The following is a 23586-nucleotide window of genomic DNA, read 5'->3' as shown; positions in this document are numbered from 1 at the left end:
CACCCGAAAATCCTCAGCCAAAATCCTGCAAATTAATCTGGGAAAGGTCAGAGGTCAGGAGAGGCCAGGACTGAAGACCTAGAGTCCCAGGACCACACTTGCAGCATACACTTTTGCGCACGTCGTTCTCAGCAGCTTTGCTTGATAAAAATGCTAGCTGGAAGGATGTTATTTGGGGGAGTTTGTGTATACTGAATGGCTGTTTCCCAAAGTACCGGGCACATTGTTTGTTTCTTCTCTGTGACGCTTTAGTTGTTTGTGCTAATGGATGAGTCAATGTGGAAATCTCAACAAAACACTGTTATTGCCTGGCTAGTGTGCCTATCTCACCATTTTTAATGATAATGATGAAAGCGCTTGTAATAGGAGAAACTTCAGAGAAGGCTTGCTTTTATTGCATTTCATTTATATTGGCATTATTTGGGAAATTTGGGCCAATATAAAATAATTTTCGAGTTTCGCAACACAAACAGCAATGAAGGTAAAATGTACGCCGCGTTTGATGTTTTGGAAATAGGGGTCCCAGTAACCTGAATATGCGAGCGTGCTCGCTGGGTGCTGGGGGAGGGGTTACTGAAGAACTGTTACTAACGAGATGCCTTGAAGTTGTCCTACATGAATTAGACCCAACCCTTGTTCAGCAGCGCATAAAGCCGTCGGCAGGCCGCACTCCATAAATCAGGCCCGAGCCCTCGCTGGAGCCCGTCCGCGCGGAGGGGAGGAGGGGAGGAGGGGAGGAGGTGTGATTTAATCCCCCGCAGTCGCCACCTTGAGCGGGGGAGGGCGCGGCGTCCTTCCTCTGCGCACCGCCATCCCATACCGCGAAAACCCGCCTCTGTCCAAGAGAGGGGTCCGTGTGTCCGAGGGCATTCACCGGAGGGGGGGGAGGTCTTTCAGGAACTGTTTTTATCCTGACCGAGGGTGGTGTGGGGAAGGGGGGTGAGGGGGTTGAATTTGTGCACTTTCTGCATCACTAAATTTTAATAAGCAGTCACACCTCCTGTACGTACTTTTTGGGACTGCCTCTAAAGAAAAAAGTGAAAACGCCTCTAGTGTATCATTCAGTACTGCAGCTGTTTTCAGTACGTCCCTAGCTTGTTCGCTATTGCTACCAACACTGCTAGTACACTTCACATTTTAGCCCTTTAGCAAGCACTACTATCTGCTTTTTTACATGTATACTGCAGGTGAAAATGAGCTTAAATCTAATAACGGTATGCTATCAAATAGCAACATTTATATTTGATATTGTACATGGCCCCTTATAAATAAAATGTATTTATTAAATTTTTTAATGCAGCTATTCAATATTTATGGAAGAAATTCACCTAAAGCACTCTACTGAACGGGTTCAACATCACCTGGAACTCAAACCTAAAATCTCAGAGTTACAAGCTCAATTCTCTAGCCATTGTGCTACATTGCCTCCCTACTACTGGCAGTAATATTACTGCTACAGCCACTGGTAATACTGTTCCTGCTACTGCTGATAGTACTACTGCTACTGTTGCTATTACAGTTCCTACTACTGCTGATACTTCTAAATGAAAGAAACGCTGATCTTCATGTTTTGGCAAAATTACAATTAAACTCTTACTTATTAATTCTATTCACTGAGATGTAATCTGTGAGTTCTAATTAGACCTTGGGTCAGTTAAAAAAAAAAAAGTGAATTTAAAATTATAATTCTGGCAAGGCTTTGCGATTCAATCACAATTCCGCTGATATTTTCTGCTTAATTAAAAGGGATGAGGGAATAATTACTGCTAACATTTTTTTTTTGGAAAAAGTATGAATTCCTAAACTGGAACATTGATGGTGCCTTTAGTCAAGATTCATGAAAACCACATCCAGTTGATGCAGATGTAATTGAGTATTAATTAATTAATCCCTATAATTACTGATCATTAGTAGTACTAGTAATTATTAATAACCTCAGAAGACCTCACTTTTTATCATTACTGCAATCTGTATTTATTCAGCTCATTGAAAGGGACACCAGTGAGCCTAAAACATCTTGCTGCAGTCTTGGGCCTCTATGTTCAGCCTGCATGCCTCCAAGGGCTGTACTGTACCTAGCAAATAAGCAAATCTGATTGGCTGAATGACTGATTAAGTAACTCCCTGATTGGTTGAGCAGTTGATTGACGCTGCTGGCTCTGAATACTGCACAGGTGCTATATTCGTATCTACCGTTAGGGCCACGACTGGTGTTCCATGTGTCGGAAATGACGGGACTGGACGGAGGCTAAAACGTTACTGTCACCGCTGGTTGGAGGAGGCATTCCAAGAACGCCTGCGCAGAAACCGGGGGGGGGAAATCTGCCAGAAGAACTCTTGTCTGATGAATGTTCAGCAGGAACTTGTTCGGTATCGATCTCCCCCCGCCCACCTCTTCAGAGGGTTTTCGGTCAGGGAATATCCTTTAGCGTTCTGTAAGTGCTTTTTAAATGCGTTCCCCGAGCCGCGCGGGCAAATTCCACTTAAGCCGAGACAAGAAGTCATAAACAATAACTATTTTTATATTCATCTGTTTGCTACAGTCGGAATCAACTGAGGATAATGCACAGTCAGGCCGTCTCAGGGAGAGGATATTGCTTTGCTGTCCTGGAAGAGACTCCCGCACGGTCTTAACAGGAGTGAATGAATCCAGCTGAAGGATTAATCTGGGGAACCTTTTTTATTTTATTCACTGGTACAGTTTTTAAAGTAGTCCTACATCTTTTTTTTTTGGGGGGGGAGGGTGGGGTGGGGGGAGAGGCCGACAAAAGATGGGAGGAGGTGACTTGTTGCTTGGGGACAGCAAGAGGGGCGTGGGGACCTTACATCAGACCGATATTTTGAAGTAAAGAAAATGAACAACAGATAATGCCGAAGATGGCAGCCGGAGAGAGAGCGAGAGAAAGAGAGAGAGAGAGTGTGTGAGAGAGAGAGAGAGAGAGAGTGAGAGTGGAATTGCTATTTCAGAAGAGGCCAGAGATCGTCCCCACGCACAGGGGTCCATGTGGTTCGGCCCCTGAGCTGCTCTTTTCCTGATGCCAATTAGCTGCATTTCCTCTGAGAGCGAGGAGAGTGGAGCAGAATGGGCCTAATTATAGACTAAAGGCACAAATTAGACATTTTCAGTACCCAGAGATTCTCCTTAATGCACAATTCTTACTTCTTCTGCTTTCAGTGGAAAAGAGCTGTAGGTGAATAATAGCACTGGCTGTGATTTCAGTGTATAGTTTCACAGACTTGTTTCAGGACTGCATTCGTTGCCATTGTGATCACAGCGTGTCTGCCTCAAACCCAATACCCTTACGTGCGTTACTGTTTTCTTATGGTAAATTACATAGCTTAGTAAGTTAAGCAAGAGAAAGTGAAGCATCAAGAACCTACGATGGCTACGATGCGTTTGCACACTATCTTTGCTCGCTGAGGTTGAGGACAAAGAGAAATGATTTGTGTGCGCATTTGCAGGTTACTTTCATTATAATTTTCAACCGAAACTCAATCACAGCCATTTTTTTTTGTTTTGTTTCCTTTAGGATTTTCCTCATCCAATAAATTGCACATTCTAAACAAACATGCTAATGTATAGTTATTTTAATGGCAACAGGAATAATACATTGTAATTTTAATTTACAGTGTATTATTGTGTAATTTCACATATTACAAGTAAGTGTATTTTAATGCAGTCAATAATACTGTCTAAAATAAAGGACACAATAAAGACAAATATAAGTAGATTTTTTTCTTGTTTCTCCTGAATGATAAATCTTGAAATGTCTTGCACCTGGACCAGTCTGGGTTGGCTAGTACCGTGTGTGAGTCTGGTCCTACCACCACTGACCTGAAAACTGCCTGGTGCTGCCCTGTCTCAGGGCAAGGGCAAAAAGAGGAATTGTATACTCGTGTTCGCATGCACACACCCACACATGCAAAACCTACACACAGACACAAACATGCACGCTTTGCTCGCACACATGCACACACACACACACACACACACATATACACGCACACACTCACATGCACACACACACACACACACACACACACATACACGCACACACTCACATGCAAACACACACACACACACACACACACACACATACACGCACACACTCACATGCACACACATTCACACACACATACATGCACGCCTGTACTCACACACCTACATGCACTCATACATGCACACGCACACATACACACACACACATGCACACCCACCATGCCACACCTTTCTCCCCTTGGCAGAGTGGCGTGAGTACAGTACTGCAGCTGTGCCCTGGATCTGCGCAGCCAGCGAGCACATAGCTGTGACTCACCAGCGCTCAGTGCCCAGCAGATAGAGTCATCCACACCGCCGCTTTCCCAGAGCTCATGCACCTGGAGCGGGAATCTGGCTGGAAGCTACTGCCATTCCCGGCTTGTCATGGATTGCAGCGGCAACAATAGTGAGTTCAAGGGAAGGGTTTTTATGGGGTTATGCCCCAGAGCCGAGGGACCAGGATGCTGTCTGGTTTTGGTTAATGACTGAGCTTTGGCCTCAGCAGGGGTCTTGTTCCCGCCAAAGACCAGCACCCAGAATCCTTTGCAGAAGTGGTGTGGTTTTGATTACCAAGGTGAAGGGCTTTTCTTGTGGCTTTGTGAAAAGGAATGTTGGGTCTCAGTTTTTTAAAAAATTTAGTTTATTGAAACATTTTCCTTTTTTTGTTTGTCTTTCTGAAATGATTTTGCATTGTGAACCATTTTGTAAAATGTACATTACTCTCATCAGAAGAATGATATATTGCTGTAGCAGTATTATTGCTATTGCCACTGAAGATATTGGCCTGGATTCAATCAACATTCACCCATAACTTTACCCTTAAGCCAACTGTGCTCATGCTAGTAACTGTGAACCAAAGTGTAGCAGTAATGTTGATTAAATCCAGATCATTACCAATGTGCTATGGCACATTTGCTTTGTCCAAACTATTAAAAGGAGTTTATTCAAAGTAATGGACTATCTTAGTAGAGCTGATTTTAAAAATCTCTGTAGTGTCTCCTTCTCTTCCTCATTTAACCACCTTTGTGAATAGCATCACGGTTTCTGTTGCTAAATATCCTCTTTCATGACTTATAGCCACGTCAACAAGAGAGTGTAAATGAAAGGAAAATGAACAGGAGAGGTTAAGTCCAGTGGTACTGCACTAGATAATATACAGTGTGATTGTTTATGTGGGTACATGATGCAGACCGGTAGTGTGCAAAGACCACTCTGGAACGTGCGTCCTGCAAAGCTCTCTCCTATGTTGCTTGGTACAGGAAGAGAAGAGAGGTCGGGGAGGGGCCAAGGAAGGTCGACAAGCTTGTTTGACGGAGCGGTGGTTAAAAATGGTTCATTGAAGGTGCACGGGACGGTCAAAAGTTCAAGTCACAGCAAATCCCACTCCTGAGCAAAAGGATCAGTGCTTTCTTGTGATTGTCTCTCACTTTCTCAGGATTCATTACAGTGGGTCAGAATGGAACCGGCATTGTTAAATAAAGGATTTACTCTTTTACCAGTGAGGTTCAACTATTACCTAGTGTGCTAAGAAGTGTGTGTGTGTGTGTACCTTTTGTGTGTCTATACACAAGTGCGTGTGTGTGTTTTTTTGTGCAATCTGATCATAATATGATTTATCATATGCATTTGAGAGTATTCTGTGTACTTTTGCCGAGACAGGTTTATGTATTTGACATCTCTGTTCCGCTTCCCTTGAAAATACAAAGCTCTTTGGAATTCGATCGTGTTGAGATCTAGGAGAACTCCACCTCTGATAGTGTAATTCATGGGCTTGATTGGGAATTCTTAGGAAAGTATTTCAGTATGATCATCTTGGATATTCCAATCAGTTTTGTGTTTTTTGAACATTTTTGTTCTTCCCCCTTGAAAAAATTTGAAATATCCAAGATGACCACGTCAAGCTGTTTTCTTAAGAATCTCCAGTCAGGAACATTAATTACATTTTCAGAGGGGAGGTTCTCTTGGATCTCAACCCAGGCATTTAGAGTTAGATCACCAGACTGTAGGGGTTCAAACTCCTTAAATTCCTCATCTCATAATTCTTCACAAGACATGTTCTCATAGCTTTTGGCAAATTGGAGACCACTTGTTCAGCTTCAGTTCCCCCGTCGCAGCCTTCGTGTTGTCCTCAGGGTCAAAAAGGACCCTTACATGAGTTTAATCCCTTAAGTTGCACTGGCCCCTATTCAGGCCGAAGTAGGTTTATTTCATTTTTTTTACGGTGAAATTTTATAGTCAGGCAATATACCGTTTTAAAGTGTTAAAACTCTTGGTTCTATCTCTATAAACTATTTTACAATGCCAGTGTTTTAACAACAATGATTCTTTATTTTGTGTGGGGAGGCAAAACAGGCTTGTGGGGTCCTCACCTTCTGTTTGTTTTTGAAATCCACAGTCAACATGAATCACAGTACAGCTGGTATCTTTATCATGTAAGGGATCAATGAAAAAATTAATAGTAGTTTTAGTCCCAAAAACATCTTAACTGAGAGAAACATTGATAGAATGGCCATTGTTTTCTTTGCAATTCTCCAGATGAATTATCATTGTTGTCCATTTTCCCATTGCATACATGCCAGAAGTACTGTGTGCATAGTAACTGTTACTATCTCTGGTTTGTGTAGAATCTCTGAAACAAGATTAGCCTACCTACAAGGTTCTCTGACCAGTACTGGCCTAGCAGTCCCTCAGTATACTGTAGCTAATGGGACCCACCGTGTGCTAGCAACTACTCAACATGGACAGCATGACTACCCAGTACACAGCCAGCCAATAGAAAGCTATAGTTTCAATAATTTTTGAGTACTTGTGAGAAGAGACCTGTAGTCAAAAGGGTTCAAGAACAGAAACCATTTTATTTGGCGTATGTCATTTTCAGGCTTGTGTTAAAAAAAGAGGGTGCCGCACAAGGGGTTAACAGCAGCTTTTTCAGCATGAAATATGATTACTTTTTTTTTTAGGTTACCCTACCATTAGGAAAAAGTTAAACATTGTCCTTTTTTATATTTTTATAAAATACAAATATATTATGAGTCTTTTTAAGCCTCCAGTTATGACATCAGAAGTCATAATCAAAGTCAAGCGACACACATGTATTAAAGCAAAAAAAAAAAATCTATTGTGTTGATGACAGGTGAACAGAGGAAACGTAGATTTGAGTGTTCTTGGTGGTGGTGTGGTGTGGGGTATCTTCAGACTCACACAGGTCGGTAGACGGACTCTTCATTAGGACTCAAAGTTCCAAACAAGAAATGAGAAAGGCAGAGGAATCAAGCAACCACACAGTGGGAAATGGCAAAATCAATTTCATCTTACAGTGGCATTTAGATTTTTTTTTTGCACCCGCATTTTCTATTTTTGCTTAGCTGTCAGCGCTGTGGCATGTTTCCTTAAGAGCTCTTTGCTATTTTGATTTATTTATTTCATTCTGTCTGTTCTCCGCGTTGGCGACAAACGTCTGATCCTCCTGAAGACGTCGGTAACGAGGCGGAGACGGAACGAGGAGGTTGCCGGGGGCAACGTTTTTGACGCTACACACGCCTCCCCCGTCGGTGGCGGTGTCGGGGTGCTCTCTTTCCGAACCCTCAGTTCTTCCGCTGATACCTCTCAGGGTTGCCAGAGGCGACTGTGCCCCTCCCTGCCTTCCCCTTTTTTAAGGGAAACCCTCAGAGACGTCTGCCATCATTAGATTACGCCGAGAAGCGCTCGCTCTGCATTTTTCTTTTTCGGATTTTAAGTATTTTTTCTTATATCGCGTTGTCACACCTTAGCGAGCTCCTGATAGTGCTTCTTATTTGGGGTGTGTGGGTGGCATCAGGTGCCCCAAAACCCCATTGGAAATGTGCCATTCCAATGCCGCATTTCATAACGCATGATAAAATAGGGGGCATGTGGTAAACATGATTGATTTTAGGAATAAGTTGTAGGAATTTAATTTGAGATGCTAACTTAATTGAGTCAGTTTTATTATTGTTGTTGAGCTATTATTTCGAACCGTCAGGATAGGATTTCTGGTGTCATTGTGCGGTCACAGAGTTTCCTGAGCACTGAAAATGCTGGAAAACCTCAGTAGACTGTTCCACTTTGGCTTCGTCATGGTGCCACCAACAGCCATCAACAATCTGGAATGAAGAGTTCCAGCTGGCTTCCGGTGTCCCCATGATGACGTGGTAATGGTATGATGGATCGCGATCGACCAATCAAAGTTTGTGAGCCGGTCCACACGAGGACAAACCCTGACCTTACACCCAAGGATGGGGTCATCACTGTAGACAGTTTTGGAGCCATTGGTTCTTTGCGGTGAGCATTACTGGGCTGCAGACAGGAGTTAAACCTCCAGTCCTGAGAACATAGTTCCCTTCTATATCTCTTCCCTATGATATGCAAACAGAATGCGGGGTTTAAGAATAGCAACAGTGTGGGTTTTTTATTTTTTTTTTACCCATAAGCCACTTCTCCACAGGTTAGCTGCTTTGAATAGTCCTGCCCACTAGACCGGCGCTAATCTCCGGGGCCAGGAACTCCTCCGCTGTGCTCCGGTCCCCTCCCCGCGGCAGTGCCGACCGCGCAAAACACCTCGGAGGGAAGAAACTGCGTGCGCCGCGGACACGGCCCCACCGAGGGAAGAGCTGCGCGCCGCCTCCTGAGCTCCTTGTTCTTTTTAAGCCCCTCCGTCTCGCGGAACTGGCGTTTTTAAAATCCGCCGTCCGGGCACTCCCGGTGATAATAACTCAGAGACGGTGCAGTGTATTAAAGTGGGCACCGTGGCTTGCGGTAATATACACCGGGAGTACAGTTACGGCAGGCCGCTGGCTCGCTGAAGAGCAATATTCGGTCTGCGTGTCTGCTTCTCTCTCTTTCTCTCCTACTCTCTCTCTCTTTTTCTCTGTCTGTCTCTTCGTTTCTCCCTCTCTCGCCCTGTGTTTCTCTCTGTCTCCTATTCTTTATCTCTTTATCTCTAATTTGAATGCCTTTCTGTGTTTATAATGATTCACTGTGGTCTGATTGTCTGCCACAGCGTATTCTCATATTCAGGTTGAATAGCATGCCAATTTGCTTTGGTTTTTTAAAATCAGATTTTCCAAAGGTTTAATATAATTTTGTTTGTTTCATTATCATCATTATCATCATCTTCATCATCATCATCACCTAAAATGGATTTCGCAGACACACAATCCCTGGTCTACAAGGTGGCATTTTGGTGAGGGACCTGGTCTTGCAATACAAGGGTTGTGGGTTTGAATCCCCGCAGGGGCACTACTGTTTTACCCTTGAGTGAGGAGTTAAGCCTGAATTGCTTCTGTAAATATCCAGTTGTATAAATGGAGAGTGTGTAGAGATTTTATCTGTTGCCCTTGATAAGAGTCTCTGCTAAATGCTGAAATCTAAGTACCAAATCACATCTCTGTACGCAAAAAAAGAACTGGACGCAGAGGTAAAACAAATTGCGCAATCTGAAGGCATGTTTGCCTCAATATGCAAAATAAGAAAGAAATAATTCATGTTTCACAGGCATTTTGGGCACCTTCCCCATTGACGCTTATTTAGTTAATGCCCTACGTTGCATGATTATATCCCCCATTCAGTAATATTACTATCGATTTGGTCTGTGGGAAAAGGGTGTGTTTGGGGTGTGTACCTATGTATATTTTGGGTGCGTGCGTTTCTGCAGTTGAGGGTGCTGTCAGGGTCTGAGAGCTGTGAGAGAGGGAGGAGAGGATTAATACAGTAAGGGGTGAAAACAAGACAGAGGCTGAGTTGAGTGAGTTCACGCGTTCGCGGGGCACGGGAAGTCCACGGCAGGAAGGAGGGGGACTGCGCGGGCTAGCGTACGTGCGCTAGCCCGCTCGCGCGGTCGGTTGCGGACCCCTTTTTTTTACGACCGGGGCCCCGACGCGTCGGGCGCGATTCGTCTCCCGGCAGATCCGCCGCCCGGCCCCCCCCCCCCCCCCCCCCCCGGCGAGCCATATGCTTCTTTAAAAGCGGGACGAGGAGACAGCTGGCTTTTTTGTTCTCCGTCTCATCAATTATGGAGCCGCCCACACGACCGACTCCCTCCGCGAGGCCGTTTCGCCGCGTACGAGCCGCTCCTGCGGGTCACGCCGACAGCTGCCTGCGTTACACGTACGGAGCGCGGCGCAAGGTGGGTCAAGGACTTCTGTCGGGAGGAGGAGGAGGAGGAGGAGGGAGACCCACGAAGGGCTGCTCAAAGAGCCGAAACGGGAGCGATCGGAAGCGGGGTGGGCAGGTCTAACGACTCGACAAACGAGCGCTTGCGTTGGCAAGGTCAGCCGGTGATCGACAGGGAACATAAAATTGACGCCGTGCCTTTAAGAGCTAAACGCTTAACGAAGCTTAACACACGGCCATAAATACATGTGCCGTTTTCACATCTTATTACAATTACTGTATAGAATAATGGCAGTGAGAGGCAAGTGCTTTGCACTGGCTTCCGTCTAATTATTTTATTTTGAATTTTGTGTACGGTACATGGGCTTTAGCTCTCAAATACACAAGGAGCTCTGTCTAAAGACAGGCTGAGGAGGGAATTTGAATAATCAGGGAAAGGCTGGCTGAGACATCGATAGACAAACACACGCTTTTCCTGCATGAAACATCCAGTAGGCATCCTCCCGTACAGGGAAATGAATGATACTACTGAGAGATAGAGAAATAGACGGGGAGAGAGAAGGAGATGGAACAAGAGAAATAGGGAAAGACAAAAAGAGGTCGACTGGGGGGGAAGAAAGAAAGTAAGCAAGGAAAGGGGAGAAGAGAAACAGGGAAAGTTGGTAAAAGAAAGAGAAAAAGAAAGATGTGGAGAGAATAAAGAGATTCCTCAGTGTGATGTGGGCCCATGGCATTGAGTCTGTGCTGGTTTGTTTCTTTTTCTTTTTCTCATTTTCTTCTTTCTTTTCCTTTTCACTGTTTTTTTTTTTTTTTAATTTAGGTTTTCTTTCCTTGTTTATTTGCTCCCGCTATGCGCCGCGCTGCATAGCCCAGGCCTGAATCACAGTCCGGCAACGCATCAAAAAAACAATATGTATGTACGATCACCGCCCGAACGAAAACAAGCAGAAAATCCCACTGAGCCGCACAGGAGAAGGACTCCGAACTCGTCCGGCCGAGAAGAGCCTCTTGGGGGGGGGGGGGGTGTTTGGTAGAGGAGGAGGAGGAGGAGGAGGAGGACGGCGTATGGGCCTAGGGCGGAGCAGGCTGGGGGGGCACCTCTACCCTCCTACCCCTCTACCCCTCTCCCATCCTGGACCGCCCAGGATGGGGTTAAGGGCAGAAGAGGAGGAGGAGGCTGGCCTAAATGATTAATGAGGAGGGAGAGAGCGCGCTCAGGAGCCGGGAGGCTGCGCCAGCCTCGTTCCTCTATAATGCAGGAGGCAGGAGGCTCACCCGGGGGGGAGAGGAGAGAGTGGGGGGGGGGGCGTCCCAGGACCCCGACAGATGCAGGTGGTCCATTTCATATTCTGCCTCTGTTCTCGCTCCCTTTCCTCCTCTACGAGAATTCATTTTTTCTGGAGAGAACAGAGACTCTCTCTCTCTCTCTCTCTCTCTCTCCGCCTCTGTCTGTGCACCTCTCCCCCTGCCTCTGCATCTCTCCCCCTCTCTCTCATTCTATTGGTGTTTCTCTTTCACACACTCTCCTCTCTCTCTCTCTCTCTCTCTCCCTGCACTCCCTATTTTGCTGTAGTGCGCTCTAGATAAGGAATAAAATAAAGTTTTAAAAACCCACACTTTTCTCACCCCAGTTATGCGGGAAGTTTTTTTCTCGGAGGCTGTGCGTGGTCCGCTGTGGGCGTAGGATGGGAATAGACACCAGACACATCTTCAATCACTTACGCTTCCGCTTTAATGAAAAATTCACATCTTCAGGATATTTTCAACGGTGCCCATGCCCAGTTTGGGTCGCTTGAATAGTACAGTATAAACACTTTAGACACCTTTATACTCCAGAAAAAATTCCTGAACATTACTGGTCATTTTTAGATAATCACCTGTTTCTTTTCCAGAAAAATATATATTTAGTGAGACTGGGAAGTGTAAGAAATATATTTAGTATGGTTGTACATTTCAGTGAGTAACACATTTCATTGAAAATTCACACTGAGCTGTCCCAGTGTTTGGGGCAGTTTTAGATGTTGTACCAGGCTCTAAAGGGTTAACATATTCCAAATATTTTTGATTCAGGCCTGACCATGACTTCCAGGCCACGATGGCATTAACTGCGAAACAATAAGTAACGAAACAGCAGTAGGAAATAGAGAAGTTCCATTTTTAATTCTTTAATTCCTAATATGGCACTGTTATGGAAAACACACTGCAGTAAACCACAAAACTGAACAGCTAAAAAGGCAAATAATCAAGCTAATTTTCCTGATGGCGGTAATATGTTTTAAGTAGCTCGACGGTAATTTCTAGAAAACGTTAAATGCCGCTGGGAGCCTTGATTGACGGCGAGCACTCTACAGGTCATCGGCATTGACGCGCTCGGCGCGTAGCACATTAGAGCTGCGTAACACCTGCTCTCTTGCTCAGCGCTGCGTGATGCCTCCCTGCGCAGTCCTCGCGAACCCGAAACGCGTCTTCGGCGAGAGCCGGCTGAATTAATCATGCGTCCAATTAGGGCGAATCTGCATATTCATCAGGACGGGACGGATCTGACACTCGCCGTTTTTATTTAACGACGTGGATGATTATTATAATAACGATAATGGCGGTGGCGATGATGATGATGTTAATGGCAATATGCATGGCGCTACTGCTGCTGTTACTACCGGCACTGCCGCCTGTGCCATCTTTATTTATTGATTTATTTATTAGCTGCATTCATAAAAGATCTGCACTCATCACCGTTTTGGATGCGGCTACATGATTTCTGCTTCAGAATATTGCCTTAATATTCCTGTAATGCATCATCACAGGTGTATGTACAAAATTAGAGGTGAACTGATTAGAGATGATCAGAGGCTCTGCTTTCATATGTATGATTTTTAAGTCCAGAAGAAGTTTCTCTTTAGAACGAGACTGTTTTCACCAGCAGTGGCACAAAATGTCATCTCAGAACCACTGAATTGGACTTGTACATACTTGAATTGATCATAGTCTCTCATAGTGCTATAGTCAAACATGGCAGCCGCCATGAACTGGCTTCTTGCACCAATGAGCAGCTCCCACAGTACTGTTCTGGATGGGAGGAGAGGAGAGACCCAGGCTCTTCTGGAAGTTTCTTTATGGTGCTGGAGAGGTTCTGGTGGTTGGTATCTGAGAGGGGGAAGGGGGGGGGGGGGCGGCTACAGTATTGTGTGTGTGCGTGTGTGTGTGTGCACATTTATGTTTGCGCGTGTGCGTGCATGTGTACATGTGTATGTGCTTTTTTGTGTTTGTGTGCATGTGTGTGTGTGCGCGTGTGCATTTGTGTGTGTGTTTGCATTTGTGTGTGTGTGCTTGTGTGTGTGTGTGTGTGTGTTTGTATGGGTGTTTAGGCCCATCCCTTTGGTAATGTCACCCCCTCTTTGCTGCTGAAAGTCCTTGTGCTGGGCTTTGGGGGTCATTAATTAAGCTGTTCTGAGAGGGTTATGATCATCTCAGTCCCTGGGGGAGAGAGAGAGAGAGAGGGCGGGGGGGAGCAACCATGATGCTGAATTTTCCAAGCAGGCTTCTCATTGATAAATTACCCTGTAGCTGTGTAAGGAACAAAAACAACACTGGGCTTGAAATAATAAAAATATATCACCCTTCTAGTCTTAACCTTGTGGATTGACTGTGTGGGACAGCTGAGATAACATCATGGATACATATGTTTATGTTTCTCAAAATCTATATGTGTCTTCATATGTGCCCACTGTGTCCTACTAGTTGCACTTAATTGAATTTTATCAATTTTATTTAATTCATTGTTTTCTTTTTTTGGTTTGCCATTGCCTTGTGTAAATCAGTGTTTACAGTGCAATTCCCAAAAATATATATAAGACATAAACTTGTGACTATTATTAAGGTCCGGAGATTTGATTAGAAATTAGAAATACTTGATGAGAAATCCTTTATTTAGGTTATTTTATAAATTTGAAAATAAAAATAAAAAATCAGTTAATTGAGAGATCTGTAATTAAGAGATCAACAGCACACAGTGTCTTCACGTTTTTATTTATAAATTCATTTGAATTTTTGAAATTGGTGCCATACAACTTAACATGCAATGGATCCCAGAAACCAAACTGGTCTGTTTCTCGAACAGAAGTTGAATAATGGAATTTAGTATGCTTTATTCGCCTCTGCACTGCCACGGAGTGCGACGTTGTACCATTCATTACGGGAGACAAACGCAGCGTTGCTCGCTAACCGCTTTGTCCGCGCGTGCGAGGAAGGGCTGCGTCGGAAAGACGTGTAAACAGAACCGCATGAAAGCTCAATTAGCCGCCGAGACGCTACGTCACCCGGAGGAAAAACATTTCACGGAAAACGATCGTAAAATCCAAGTGCTGCGGAGCGTCGTCATGGAAGAAAATAAGTTTGTCCAAACAAAAAAAAAGAAGGGGAGATGAGACATTGATAAGGAATGATTAAAATGTTCAACACACTAGATTTAAAAAAAAAAAAAAGGTTTTTACTTTCCTATGGATTTAATCGAGATTCTGATTGGATACCCATGCTGATGAATTTTTCCTTTGAAACTTCCTCTTCTCTGAGTTCAGGGCCATTTGCTGCATTTTGTGCATACGTACGCATCAAAAAAAATATTAGATTCAGATTTATGCTACCCTATCACTCTGAAGTCACTGGCCTGCTGAAAGGTATAAGTTATTGAGAGAGAGAGAGAGAGAGAGAGAGAGAGAGAGAGAATAACAACAATCCTATGGCCCAACCCCATCCTGATTGGACTCCATGGTGCCCTATGATGCCCAGCCATGCACAACGGTTGCCCTGGGTGCTTCGGTGCCTGGGGTTGCCTCTGGCAGTCCGGCCCTAGAGGAGGTAACCCAACGCCTGGTCTCCATGGTGAGCAGCGACGGTTTCCTGCCCATTACTCCTGTGGAAGCGGGAGCAGCGTTTCGAGCAGCCTGGTAGAAGCGGTGGGAACAGCCTGTACCAGTGAGATGTAGGGTGCATGTTCTTTTCCTCGAGGGGGGGGGGGGGGGGGAGAGTTGCAATCAGAAATCCTGCCGACGCGATTGGTAGCCAACACAAGCTTCAGAAATGCTCTCCGAATCTCCTGAGTCTATTTATAGCTTATATAGGTTTCTACACGCTGAAGAATTATGCCACATTTTTGTGTTTAGCCCACGACCGTATTTTTAAGCTGTCAACGTTTTATTAATTTATGATTATAGGCATCAATTACATTGAGTTATTACAAGGATAAATACATCGTTGTATTTTGCTGTATTGAAATGGGAAATCATTACCTTCATAGTATTACTCTGAAATGCAACATGAGGTTCCCCAGTCTCCCCCATTGTACTGCCTGCACAGGTATGGCTGAATATTGATTTATGGGAGCTGTGACACTATGATGTTAGAAATGGTAAAGATTTATTTTATTTATTTATTATTTTTTTTGGTGCTGTGATGTAACAAATGGACTGAAGTTGTAGTACTGTGATGTAATAAAAATGGCATTGGAAGTTCTGGTAGTATGATGTCACAAATGGTACTGTAGTTATAGAATTATGATGTTAGAATGGAACCTGCTGTTCCGTGGGATGCTTGGAACACTTGACTGAGGCTCAGGCTTTTCAGTGTGCATTAGTGAGCAATAGTCTGCAGTCAGTAGTCCAATTGTTCTTTTTGATGATAATGACTCAAAAAAACATTCCTACTCATAAGAAAAGCATGTACACAAAAAACTGAATTTTACAGGGTTTGAAGTTTAATTCATTCATGTAATCATTGCTATCTTGGAAAAATAAGCAATTAAAATATTAGAAGGTGGGGAATATTTTTAATCATAGCCGACCCCCACTGCCTCATCATAATTGAATGCATTCGATTAATTAAATTTTGCGGCAATGAGTTACCTTGTTGGGAAGCACTGGGGCTGCAATTGCTTTGTGTGTGTGTGTGTGTGTGTGTGTGTGTGTGTGTGTGTGTGTGTGTGTGTGTGTGTGTGTGTGGATGTGTGTGTGCGCACAAATTTTTGAGTGTGTGTGTGTGTGTGTGTGTTTATGTGTTTGAGTGTGTGTCTGTGTTTATGTCTATACATACAAAACCCCATATACATACTGTATACATATAATGTGTAACATTTCATGGTGTTCCATAAGGGCGTTATAAAACTAAAGATTTTAACATTTCGCTGAGGCTCTCCCACAATGCACTGCCCAGGGGGACAATTCCCTCTAGAATGTTCAACAGCACCTCCTCTGGTCGAACAAGTGGCCGCAATATGCCAGTGCCAGCTGCTCTGCTTGTGCCAGCTGCGTGATTGTGTTCACCCTCTTCAATTTACCCAGAACGCCGAGCGGCGGGACACGCCCACTCTCACGAGTCGGCTCTCCTAATTGGGAGACAAAAGAGAAGTCTGGACTGAGAAGTTGTTGATCATAAAGATGTTAAAAAAAGAAAAGACTCAAAGGGGGAAGGCTTGTGCCTCTCCAGATGAGTTATTTGCTTACTGGCGTTTTGGCAGCGCACACACACACGCTTCTGTGTTTAGCATTCAGCTCACGCACGGCCTATGAGCGAGTGCCTCACTTCAGTCCTGTTTTTATTTGCTCGTCATACGTCCTCATCCAGAGCCATGTACACAACTTAAGCTTTTACATTTTATTTTTTATCTCTAGGTTCATAATATCTGAGTATTTATTGCAGCCTTTTAGGTTAAGTTGGTTCAGCAGTGGTGTTGGGATTGAACTTATAAACTTCTAGCCTTGAGCCATGTTCAGAACCCACAACCTCATTCTACCTTTTTAAACTTAGCCACCTAATCTGGTTTCACATAATTAACCCATCACCACAAACTTGAGTTCATATCAGTCAGAGAATACTGCATACTCACTTTCTCTTAAACATCCAACCACTGACATTATATGCAGTAGAGCCTTTGGAAAGTTAACAATTAAAAGTTACAGTAACAGTTAATTGTAGCAGTTATAATTTTTTAAGATGCATAATAGTTTAAGGTGAATTGTACATATGATAACGGAACATTCCCATAAATGAAACATCAGGGAACTTCAACAAAAGATAATATGTAAAAATATGTCTGATGTTAAAGCATAAAATTACATTTTCAAAAATGCAACTAAAATACGCTGTATGGGAATTGCTGGGTGGCTCACCCTGCTAAGGCACTGTTCTAGTGCATGGGTGGGCCCTATGGTCTAGCATGGAATCCGTTCTTTGACAGTGCTGACAGTGGTTGGCAGCCTCACAGGGTGACACGCAAGTGGCTTTAGCATCTAGCAGCCTGTTGCTTTCGGAGGGGAGGGCAGAATGCGTTGAACACAAGCTAGCGGTCTGGGACATATATTTATTTGGGTCCAGCCATGCGAAAGTTTCTTTATCAGGGGAGGGGAATAATGGTTTGGAGCCTAATTCCATTCCGGTGTAAGACTGTAGACCTCCAGGGAGACTGCAGAGTGCTCCAACTGTTTCCACGGCAACGGGTTTCCTTCCCACATTTATTTATTTATTTGATTATTTATATATCTTTCTCTTTCAGCAGAGCAGTGAAACCAGGTCCCAAACGGTGTTTAGAGACCCCGGGGACCAGATCGGACACTCCCTTTTACCAAGGGGTCAAAAGAATATTCTACCTGCCCATTCACAAGTCCACTGAGCGCCCTGGCATGTAATTTATTAGCCATTAGTTATGATTACTGTTATTATTTTATTTGGAGTGGCTTGTATTTGATATCTTATTCATTTGCACAGCTTGGCATGCGCTGAAACATTTTAGGTTATTGGCCTTGATCGAGGTTACGATGACTGCGTGAGATTCAAACCTGAATCCTAAACTAAAATACGCTGTATGGGAATTCTGGTTAGAGGCCCAGGTCCTTACAAGCCCAGCTTGCCATATTTCTACCCTTTTGTTAATTCAGGTGATGTGTAGATTGGGAATACATCAGAGTGGGGGGAATTGCGTCCATATTTTGGACGCCTCTGAATAGCTCGTGTGAATACATTTTTATTCATATAATAACTGTAATCTGTTTAATAGGTCTGTCTGTCAGTGTGTGCATGTGTGCTTGCGTGCGTGTGGCCACGTGTGTGTGTCCAACGTGAAATGTGTGTCTGTGATTTTGCTCTCTGTATTACGGAAAGAATAGATCGACGCGTTTAATCTCTGAGTGTGTCAGACAGACGGCACCATTGTTGTGGATTGCCCTCTCTCTTTGTGAAAAGCTCACATGCTCCGAGCTGCTAGGCTCTCAGCGAGCCCTGACCCACGTCTGCGTGTTCTAAAATAAACACGCCCACTCCTTTCTGTCTCAATACTGTCTGCACTGTAACTCACGCTTTCTTTCTATCTGAGGGTTCTAGGAACTCAGTTCCACAATAGATTCTCTAGACTCACCAGATGCCCATCTTTTGGTGCTCTGTTTGGTTGGTAACAAGAGTTTCTGGTTCAGTTTCTCAGTACCACTCATCTGTTGGAAAAGTATTGTACTTAGTCGTGGGCCCTAGGAAATCTTTTGTAGATTCAGCCACAAATTGAAGTGTTTCTGCTCCAGCATATTGAAGACAGACCTGGGTCCAATACGTATTTGTTTTGGATTCAAATACTTTTCTACGCTTTACTGATCTTGTCTGGTGTATTGGAACCAATGAAATACTCTCAACAAGTGCAAACCCTACCTTCTAGTCATATTGGCAGGCTGAATTAGACATCATCATCGGACCAGCGTCAAATATGTATTTATTTTGGATTCTGTGCTCTACACAGAATCCAAAATAAATACATATTTGACGCTGGTCCGATTGAAGAATATGTTAAGAATGTGGAGCCGAGAATGTGGTCGGTCCCTTCCTTTGTGTCTGCGTTAGCGTCTGTAGCGTTGCATCCTGGGGTCTCCTGCGGTTGTGACGGCAACTGCAGCACACGCTGAAGCGCGTACCGGCGGATGCGTATCCGCGGCAGCACGCGAATGCACATCGGTATGCTCAGGGTGACCTAGGGGAAGGTGGAGGGGGGGGGCGGGGAAGGTGGGGGGGTTTGGGGGGGGGGGGGGGCATGGAAGGGGATTAGCCCAGGCACGATGTGACCTCGCTCCGGAGCGACCTTGTCTCCGAGAGACATCGGCTCGCGTGTCAACGGGTTCGAGCTCGCGGCCCCTCTTCTGCAGCCGACCGATCGGAGAGGGCGGGCGTCTGGCGGAGTCCGAGATCTGGGCCGAGCGGAGGGGGATGAGGTCGCCCGCCGTGCGCTGCCCCCAAAAATCCCCTCCCTGTCCATCCTCTTCCTCCAACTGTAACAAGAAGCTTTAGCGTGATGTGAGGGAAGATTCCGCATTCGCTTTCTACAGTTGCAGTGGCGACAGTAACGCTTGTATCTATGACAACTGCTTCTGCTGCTACACCCACTCCTCCTGCTAATATTAGCACGCAACTGTCGTGATTGGTGGGACAAATAATAACAGTGAAGACAGGAACATTGCTACTATGATTCTGAGCGCTAGTAAATGCTGCAGCTGCTGCTACCTGCGACCACCGATTTTGCTGATGCTGATTGGAGGACAAACAATATTAGTCGGTGCGATTGGTCGCTACACAAAAGGTTGTCTCATGCTGTTGCCCAGCAAGCAAGCACCAGAACTGATTTACATTTCTTTCCATAAAAAACAGTGAACCGCAGGACAGGATGATCCAGGAGTTAACAGGCGCAAATGGATTAAAAGGAAAGTTTGCTGTCGTCCAGCCATCTGTGAAAGTTTGCAGAGGGAGAGCGAGAGAGAGAGAGAGAGAGAGAGAGACGGAGACTGAGAGAAAGGCACACTCAGTAAGCGCGTGTTCTCCAGCTCCGAGACAAATGATCCTTAAACAATAAAATCAAGCTGTTCCTCTTTTGTGAGGGGGTGGGGGGTGGGGGGGGGGGGTGTCCACACAGTCCTTGTCTCCTGTTGTGGTGCAAAAACTTGTGGGATAAATATTTACTTTGAACCCGCAACGTCCTTCGGCCGGAGTTTCTGGCGGACATTTTTGGCTAAATGACGCTCGTCTTAGCCTTTCGTAAATAAACTGTTCTTTCCATCGTGACTTTGTGTTTGTTTGTCCCTCTGTTCATATTTGTTCAGGGCCCTGCGTGTACACAGCCCTTTGGTGCTAACGCGGCTGAAGCCTGTCGGGAAACCGAAGGAGAAGGGAAGTCGGAAACACCCGTGCAAAACGACGCGTTCTCGGTTACCGGGAAACGCGGAGTGCTCTGTCTTTTATCTGAGATATGAATGTCATAATCCAGTTTAAGCCTTTTCGTCTTCGAGCTGAAAACTGTAGCCGACCGGCCTGTGAATAAATAGTGAAGTGGAACCGTGAAATCCACCATTGCTGTGACAAATCCGTTGACAAACAAGAGCAGTTCTAGAGTCCTCAGTTATCTTCGTAGTTACGTGTCACTTACTCCTCGATGCGGTTTCGGTTCAAAACTGTTGAACCCAAACATTCATTAATTCAGTCATTTGCAAATAATAAATTTAATTCTAAATTTGAAAACATTTTAAAGTACTACTTTTCACGCACCGAAACCCCACCCCTCATCTCATGGAGGCAAGAGTCAGTCACACTGTATTGGTGACCACCTTAAATGAAATACAAAATATGATATTTCACATTCTAATAAGTAATTCAGTTTCAATTTAAAGAGGGAAGCAAGCCCAGATTCTCACGGTCCTGTCGACTATGGTACAAAATTCTGAGGTGGACACCTTGCACTCAAGTCGAAATTGTTTTAGCTTCTGCTATTAGCCACGGCCCTGAGCGCCCAGCACTCCAACCAATCACGTGAAAGGGAGGGGCACTCACATCAAATTCAGTTCAAGATGTATAAGGCTCTTCCCCTTAGCCCACAGGGATACAACAGTGTCAACACAGACTCTGTCCTAAACTCTGCTTTGGGCAAGCTGGGCACATATATGACAACGTAACATTTAATTTAATTTGTTATTTTTTTAATTTAATAATATTTTTATATAAATTCTGTTTTCATGTAAATTTTATGACTTCAGGCACGTCTGACAGTGCATACAGAACTGCCCTCATGGCCGAATGTGAGCACTGGAGGCAGGATGGGCGGTGCTGCCAGCAGTAAGCCGGGGAGGCGGGTGAGCTGAAGGGCGTAGCGCTCCGCGTAAATCCCGGTTGAGGGGAGGGATGTTTGCGACGGGCACGCTCCCCGCCTGACCTCTCCGCACTAACTCTCCACAGTGTCCTTGCCGTCTGAGACGCAGGTGTGTTCGTTTGTGCCGAACACTGCTGGGAGGCGGGGGGGGTGGGGGTGGGGGGGGGGGGGGGGGGGGGGGGGGGGGTGGGGGGGGGGCCTCCGTGTTAAAGCCTCCTAAATGCCTCTTTCTCCGACTCGCTCACAAGGTGAACTGAGACTGGAGAAGGCAGTTGAGAGTTTTACTGGCCTCGCTGTGTTGTAAAACAAAATGGCCGCTCTGGAGCCCAGCCAGTCTTGACTGGAGTCGCATTTAGTGGGAATGTAGTTGCCATGGTAATAGTTGCCCCATTGTTACTGTGAGGTTTACAAAGGATTGCGTGCTTGCATTTAAGTGTGTGTGTGTGTGCGTGCGTATTTGTGTGGGTGTGTGTGTCTGTCTGTATTTAGTTGTGTGTGTGTATGCATTAGTGTGTGTGAGAAAGTGAGTGTGTGTGTATGCGTAGGATTGTGCATTTAGTTGTGAGAGTGCACACGAGAGTGTGTGTCTGTGTATGTGTGTGTGTGAGAGCGAGAGAGAAATTGTGTGTTTAGATGTGTGTGTCTGTCTGAAAGTGCCTCTGTGTGTCCCACGGAGTGTGCTTTGATCTTTGATTACCATCTCCAAAGTGAAAAGGGGAAATGATGTTTTTCACCAAGCCCATCCTCGCGGTGTCTCCAGATTCTCATCATCAACAATGCAAAACATTAACAAGCAGATCGGCGATGAGCGTACGGTCTAGAGCCCTCCGAGTTTTTAACCTCTGACTCACCCGCAAAGCCACTGGCCTGTTGACGGGAACACATCCTCAGATGCATAGCAAGATACAAACGATCAGGAAGCAAGCAGACTTTCATCACGGACAGACGTAGGGTTTCAGCATATCTTCCTTGAGTGTTGAGGTGGGAAGGAAGGGCTTGCGTCTGCCTAATAATATATTCACCCGTGCAGGGCTCCGTCAAACCAGCCGATCCTTACGGCTAGGGGAAAAAAAAAAAGAAAAATACTTTCCTGATTATCACCTCCATTGAGCAAATTTGTCTCCCTGCGTGAAGCGGTTGGTTACCCATTAGCGTCCCGCGGATACCTTAGCGTGCCTATCGCGCGGGCCCGCGGGGGGTCTGAAGGTAAGGGGGTAGTGACTGCGGCCATTCCTGACTGCGGTACCCTCTTTCTGGGGTCGCGACCCCCATAAAACACCTGAAGGCCAGGCGCCTTTGGTTCTGTCTGGCTTTATGGACTCAACCGTAATGTGAGACCCTAAGTTTTTGCTTTGACACACTTAGGATTCTGTACAGTACAGCTATAGTGTATGTCACGGTCTGGATTGGATTGGTCTGGGTTCCGATTTTGGATAAAGTGCATGGTTGTTGTTAATGTATATTTGTGCCCAAAGGACACCATGTAAAATCATTACTGCAAACTCTTTATTTCTGATTTGGAAACAATTATGCATACTCAGTCAGTGTGCACCTCCTTCTGCACATTTTGCAGCTGTATGTTATCTGTGTACCTAATGTTGTGGCATAGCCTGGGTTCAAACCTGCAATAACCTGGACAGCTTTCAGGACCAAGACCTCTTCAGACACAAAATTTGGCCTCACCCCTGCTGGTTTTCAATAAAAACCTTTTTTTGCTATATTTTCCATTGAGCACAAAACAACAAATGTAGGAAGCACGGGATGTGAATGGAGACAGGAAAAGAAGAGGAGGAAGAGAGAGGGAAAGGGAAATTATTGGAGGGAGGGAGGAAGAGACAGGACACATGGAGAGAGAGAGAAAAGAAGAGAGAGAGGAAGAGAGACTTCTGAAAAATAATATTCCACCTTTATTCATGAGGAAGGAAGATGTGGGGAAAATCGTTAGGATTTCTGTGCAGCCTCTTGGTTAGTTGTTCTGGGTTTGTTACACGTATGTATCGCTGATGTTTCCTAGCATCTGTGAACCCTAAGAAACCAAAACTGGCTCTAACACACTGGCCTGATTCCTCTCATCTTAGAGCCAGCCGCCATGTGAATATACAGCACTGTAGGCCATTACTTGAGTCTCATCTCCTGCACCTGATACAAAGGAGAAATTAGAATGCTGCCCACATTTCTACAAGTTTTTTCTTGGCTTTCCCCTAATGAGAATTGAGAATAATTTCCCCTGCAGTGTCTCTTGGGGCCTAAGAGAGAGCAA

General features: G+C 45.0%; 1 protein-coding gene across 4 annotated transcripts in view; it reads left to right on the top strand.

The window, feature by feature from the left end:
• Positions 1 to 23586, top strand: part of si:ch211-130m23.3 (uncharacterized protein LOC558547 homolog) — a 103698-nt gene that overhangs the window by 42388 nt on the left and 37724 nt on the right. The gene's annotated exons all lie outside the window — the stretch shown is intronic.

Source organism: Anguilla anguilla, chromosome 10, assembly GCF_013347855.1.
Source record: "Anguilla anguilla isolate fAngAng1 chromosome 10, fAngAng1.pri, whole genome shotgun sequence".
Lineage (NCBI taxonomy): Eukaryota > Metazoa > Chordata > Actinopteri > Anguilliformes > Anguillidae > Anguilla > Anguilla anguilla.
This window is presented reverse-complemented; position numbering and strand designations above follow the sequence as displayed.